At 44.5% G+C, this 6,507-nt stretch overlaps 1 protein-coding gene across 4 annotated transcripts in view; it reads left to right on the top strand.

Moving 5' to 3' along the window:
• The first annotated feature begins 605 nt into the window (after positions 1-605).
• Positions 606-6,507, top strand: part of CKAP5 (cytoskeleton associated protein 5) — a 102,614-nt gene continuing 96,712 nt past the window's right edge. The window contains exon 1 of one of the 4 annotated variants that reach the window (XM_075129570.1): positions 606-742. The gene's annotated coding sequence lies outside the window, so the exon portion shown is untranslated. Of the gene's footprint in view, positions 743-790; positions 908-1,202; positions 1,368-1,401; positions 1,517-6,507 lie in introns of those variants that run through there. The other 3 variants (XM_075129567.1, XM_075129568.1, XM_075129569.1) reach the window with 3 other exon arrangements.

Genomic DNA, 6,507 nt, shown 5'->3' with positions numbered 1-6,507 from the left:
TAATGTATTGTATGGTAGACAGACAGACCATGAGGGTTAATGAGTGGCTGGAGAAACTAAAAGCCCCAGGTGAAACTATAATTACTTTTTCATCACTTTAGATAGGAATTGCTCTACTAGTTCAGACCAGTGGTCCAACAAGTCCAGTATCTTGTCTCAGTCAGAGGAAAACTTATGAAAACATGAAGTGGACAATTACAAAATTATTTTTAGTGGAAGCTTTTTCTTCACCAACCAGTTAATTAGCACCTCAGGCCCCTCCTGAAGCAGGCAGTCCATGTGTCCCCTGTGGAGGTTTATCATCTCTAATGTAACTATGGGTGTTCAGTGGTCATCGAACTAGCAAAGATTTCTTCAAGCCTGCCAAACTCCTGACGGGTTTTCGCGGCAGTGAGTTCCGCAGGCCAATTACGTGTCCGATATAAAGTATCAGTTCATTAGTGTCACGTGTTGCCTTCCCGGCGCAGCGCGCACCGCCTCCTCCTCCCTCTGTCAAGCCAGCGGCGAGAGGCGCAGCCCGGCTCCTTGTTCCCCCCCCCGGCGCCTTCCTCACGTTGCCCAAGTCACTCTGCAGGCGCGGGCTCCCTAGCAGGCCGCAGCCGGCAGTCCGGTCCCCGCGGGTAGTCAGGCGGGCGGGGCTTTGCCCGGCACTGGCCAGAGAACAGGCCGTAGGGGCTTCTCATGCCGGATGCAGCGCCGTAGCCACCGCGGCCTGGAGCTGCCCCTTTAAAGAACAGAGACGGTACGTAGCTCTACCGGATTCAAACTACCCAATGAGTTGCCAGGTTGAGGGCATAGGCGGGGCCGGCAGCGACCAATGGGAGCTGAGGACACTGCGAGGTGCGGGGGGCGTTAGTGATTTCAAACCTCGCTGAGGAGCGGCCTGGAGTTCGCCGCACCGGCTCAGGTGAGCGTCACCAGTGTCCTCTCCCCGCCCCCGTCCCGGACTTACATGTCTAGCCGGGGGCTTCCCCGTCCGTGTCACGAGGCTCCCGCTCGCGGGTGACATTTCCCTTCTCCCGCCCAACAGGGTCCCGGGGGGGGGGAGAAGTGAGCGGACAGTTTAACGTCCTGCTGTGGGGCGGGGCCGGCGCGGGGTCTCTAGGCCCATCCACCCAGTGAGGTGGGGGCCTGGGAAGAACAAACCCGGCCCCCTTGGGACTCTCCCGCGAGCCAGAGCTCGGGCCTTGCCAGTAGCCGTCGCTGCGGCGATGGGCTGCGGAGCTGCCGTAGGCCGAGAACGTGCTGAGCTCCTAACCGAGCGACCCGGCCGGCAGCGGCCTCTTCCCGGAGCGGCCGTGGGGCGAGTCTGCAGGGGCGCCCGTGGGGAACGTAGCGCGCCCGCATTAGGTGTCTGCCAACGCTAGGTGGGGCCAAGCGTGTGGCCTGCAGGGACGAGCGGTTCCAGCTCTGATGGCGCCGTGCTCCCTTGTACTCGCACCTCTGTGTTAGCGCAGCTGCGGGCTGGAATATGCCCTGTTTGAAAGTTGTGTTGGATGCAACGCTTGGACTTTCCGTGAGTTGTCAAGGCGGGACTCGGTTGGCCCTTTGGGCACTCCGAGCTGAGGTGTAGTGTATCGGGCTCTTGTTACCTGGCAGCATTAAAGGTACTTTTTGGGTCACTGTGCAGGTTATCAGCGACCCTCGGCATGCTGAGCTTTATTAGCACCTGACAGACTTCCTAACAACTAGTTCGGAAAATGATCACTTGAGTTTTTGCTATGGAATTTAGATCAGGCCAGACTTTCTAGGTGGAAACCAGTTTGTTTGATACATGACAATTCCTGCCTCTAGAAGTGATTTGAAAAAAAACTAGTGTCTTGTGAGCTGAGCTCTCTCTGGAGGCATAACTCTTGGCACTCAGTTGGTTCTTTGCAGCTCTTGATACTTGGACTTAAGATATGTCTTGAATTCTGGTGATTTAGCTTCAGAATGAGTTTCCTACTGATTTTTCGGTGGTGTGGGTCACAAGATAGCCCCTGAAAATAATATTCTCATTTCTGTCAAATCTTTTGGTATTCTTGCTAAGTAGAAAGATGTCTTGTGACCCTTATCACAGCATCAGCTGACAGGCTAGGCTGTCTGTTACCTTTTGCAAGTTTTAGTTTGGCTGAATCCGGCCGTCAGTGACAATCAGAAAATGCAGCACAGCTTTGATACTATGCAGCAGAAGAGGATAGAGAATGTAAATTAGATTGTGTGCGCATAACAAGCTAAGACTGGATGCTACCCCTGCAAGCAAATCATTCTGCCATCTATTTCTCATAGAGTATATTTACAGTGCTAGATTGGAGCATATTTTAATCCGTGTGTAGGCTGCCTTGTTATGCTGCATTCTCTCCTTTCTCGATTCTAATTTTTATTTTATATACAGATGTGCACACAGGGTTTGAATAGGGCTGTAACTGAAGATGGTACTCTGTTTATCTTAGAATGTGTCTTGTTTCCACAATTGCATACTCTATTCTTCAGCATTGCAAATGTTGAGCAAAACATTTTTGTTGTTAGTTATCTAATTTTCAGAAAAAAATGGAACTTTGAATTTTGGATTGTCTGCTATAGGGGAGCTTCTTCATGATAGAAAGAGAGGTCACATGGTATCACCTCTACTAACTTAATGAGGAGACTTGTCTTTGCAGGCCATGGAAATTTACCTGCCAGTGTGTCCTTTTAAATATGCATTTTGCAGTGTAGCGAATATAAGCTCTAACACTGGAGCAGCTGATCTTATAAATTCAAAAGGTGATCTAATTCTCCTATTTCTTTCCCTCCCCCTACATCCTTTCTCTTTCCACGTTTGGCCTTGTTTGAGGTTTTTATCCTTTCAGCACAGGTAGTTCCCCTCTTTAAAATTTGCAAATGTTCTTTTAAAAACAAACGGAGTTGCAATGAAATTAAAACACTTGCATTGCATTCAAAGAAAGTTATATTGAGGAAAATGCCAGCAAAAGTAGCAGTCCATTGCGCTAATGTGGTTCTAAACAGAGGACCTTAAACTTGCAATTAGTCGTTTATTTGTGAGAATTATCAGCAAGATGGGAAGTTTAGAACAGTAGATGGGAGTTCCAACATAAACATGGTGTGTGTGTGTGTGAGAGATGCATGTGTGTGCAAACAATTCAGGTTAAACTTGAAGAGCTGGATTTCTGACTTACGGAAAACCAGAGAAAGTAGTCAAACTACCTTCTCTCTTCCCTGTAGAGATTCAAGAATCCTATCTTTCTTTTTTGATGGAACAACAAGTATGTACTCCATAGAGCAACATTTTAAACTTTTTTTCATATGTACGTCTCCTATTTCAAATGTTACTTATTTCCATGTTAACTTTTGCAGTCTACGTGCTATAGCTTCATGGTCTAGGCATGTGATGTGTTTGGGAAGACCGGCTAGTTCTGTGCCTAGTGGTGGAAGAGGGAGAGCTGGCCACTTGGATGGAAGAATAGCATTCAATCCTTTGAGGTGATGAGTAGTTTAGGGTTTGGTCTTATAATGAAGAGTGGAGAATAAATAATTGTAAAAAGAAAAGGAGTACTTGTGGCACCTTAGAGACTAACAAATTTATTTGAGCATAAGCTTTTGTGAGCTACAGCTCACTTCATTGAAAGCTTATGCTCAAATAAATTTGTTAGTTTCTAAGGTGCCACAAGTACTCCTTTACTTTTTGCGGATACAGACTAAAATGGCTGCTACTCTGAAACCAATAAATAATTGGTTACTGTGATAACCATCTTGCAGGAGTTTTAGATTCATTGATGTATGATTAAAGAGCCATAAAGAAGTGCACCATCATATATGATTATGGAACTCAAAGTTATAGTCACAGTCTAAAATAAAGCTGTATATTACGGATAGATACGGTTGCAGCGTGCTTCTGATTTCCCCCCTCCTTTGGGGCATCATTAACAGTGGAGATTCAGGGTAGTTTTTTTTAAACTCTGAATTTCCTGTGTTCCTAACTTTATAGAATATTAGCTGTTGATTTTTTTAACTTTGAAACAACTGATGTAATATGATTCTGGTTTATGGATTTTATACAGGGTTGGGAGGGAAATGAGTTCCTACTAGAAGTGCTGCTGCATCCTTTAGGATTGAATGGCTGTCCTCCCTCCATAACGGAATGAAACTGATTAGGTTTGCATCATTTTTGCAGGCATTGTACAGTGTAGGTGGAACAGCACTCCTCAGGATATTTTCTCACAAGGGGAGATGGCAGTGGGTCCAGATGTGTGCTGCAGGAAAATCTAGTATGTTTGTGTCTAAATTTAACCTTGTTTGGACCATATATGAAAAGGCAATGTTACTGTGGTTGTCCGTCCAACCTAAGAAGTCTCTTGAAGTGAGTTGTTGCAAAGATTCTTGCCTTTTGAGTTAGGCAACAAAGCCCGTTGCCAATTGTGCCCACATATCTATTCAGGGGACATCATCACAGGGCCTAATAACATCAGCCACACTATCAGAGGCTCGTTCACCTGCACATCCACCAATGTGATATATGCCATCATGTGCCAGCAATGCCCCTCTGCCATGTACATTGGTCAAACTGGACAGTCTCTACGTAAAAGAATAAATGGACACAAATCAGATGTCAAGAATTATAACATTCATAAACCAGTCGGAGAACACTTCAATCTCTCTGGTCACGCAATCACAGACATGAAGGTCGCTATCTTAAAACAAAAAAACTTCAAATCCAGACTCCAGCGAGAAACTGCTGAATTGGAATTCATTTGCAAATTGGATACTATTAATTTAGGCTTAAATAGAGACTGGGAGTGGCTAAGTCATTATGCAAGGTAGCCTGTTTCCTCTTGTTTTTTCCTACCCCCCCCCCCCCCGATGTTCTGGTTTAACTCGGATTTAAACTTGGAGAGTGGTCAGTTTAGATGAGCTATTACCAGCAGGAGAGTGAGTTTGTGTGTGTATGGGGGTGGGGGGGATGTGAGAGAACCTGGATTTATGCAGGAAATAGCCCGACTTGATTATGTAAAGAGTTGTCACTTTGGATGGGCTAGCACCAGCAGGAGAGTGAATTTGTGTGGGGGGGTGGAGGGTGAGAAAACCTGGATTTGTGCTGGAAATGGCCCACCTGTTGATCACTTTAGATAAGCTATTACCAGCAGGACAGTGGGGTGGGAGGAGGTATTGTTTCATATTCTCTGTGTATATATAAAGTCTGCTGCAGTTTCTACGGTATGCATCTGATGAAGTGAGCTGTAGCTCACGAAAGCTCATGCTCAAATAAATTGGTTAGTCTCTAAGGTGCCACAAGTACTCCTTTTCTTTTTGCGAATACAGACTAACACGGCTGTTCCTCTGAAACCTGAGTTAGGATTGTGAGTTTTGAAGCAAGGTATCATTGAAACAATTACTTCTGCAGCTCGTTTACAGTGAATGATAAACGTTTGACAGAAGAAAATGTGTGCTGTTGATGCCTCATGAGAGAGCTGTAACAGTGGAAAGGTATCTTCAGAGATTAGTTCCCTGAGCAGTTTTGATACTCCAAAGGAGACTTATTTCTTCAGGCTAGCAGAGCAGAAGGCTGAAAGGATAGATCATGACTTGTTTCAGTACTTTTTCTCAGGAGGAAACTCTTCACCCCAGCTTCTACTGTACCAGGCTTTGTCATAAATGGCACTTAGTTATTCTAGAACAGGGGTACATTCTCAACTAGAGGTACATTTACCCCTGGGGGTATGCAAAGGTCTTCTGGGGGTACATCAGATCATCTAGATATTTGCTTAGTTTTACAACAAGCTACATAAAAAGGACTACTGAAGTCAGTACAGACTAAAATTTCATACAATTACTTGTTTATACTGTTCTATATACTGTACATTGAAATGTAAGTACAATATTTATATTCCAATTGATTTATTTTATAATTGTATGATAAATGAGAAAGTAAGCGTTTTTTTCAGTAATAGTGTGCTCTGACTCTTGTCTCATTTTGCAAGCAAGTAATATTTAAGTGAGGTGAAACTTGGGGGTATGCAAGACAAATTATACTACTGAAAGGGATACAGTAGTTTAGAAGGGTTGAGAGCCACTGTTTTAGAACATGCATCTCAAAATGTCAAGCAACAAATTAGACATGTTACTGATTGATCTGCCCCACAGGATAGCTGTAATTGCATGTCTTGTTCTAGAGCAGTAGCTGAAATTATGATCTTCTCACAGGTTAGCATCTTTAATGTCCAACAGCTCCAGACCATCACTGCTACCCCTGTTCCTTCTCTATAGCCAAAGGTGAGCTCTAAATAAGGAAAGAAAACTGACTGGGAACCTGATAAGTCTTCAAGTATGTAAAAGTTGATTATAAAGAGGAGGATAACAAATTATCATCTTATCCACTGAGGACAGGGCAAGAAATTCTTAAAATCCTCCAAACACCTGTCAGGGATGTTCTAGGTCAGTGGTGCCCAATCTTATTACATAGGAGGACCATATAAACCTAAACACAACCTTGTGTTTGCCAAACAGATTCTACATACTTCCTTGAGTATATGA

This window comes from Caretta caretta, chromosome 6, assembly GCF_965140235.1.
Source record: "Caretta caretta isolate rCarCar2 chromosome 6, rCarCar1.hap1, whole genome shotgun sequence".
In the NCBI taxonomy this organism is placed as follows: Eukaryota; Metazoa; Chordata; order Testudines; family Cheloniidae; genus Caretta; species Caretta caretta.
This window is presented reverse-complemented; position numbering and strand designations above follow the sequence as displayed.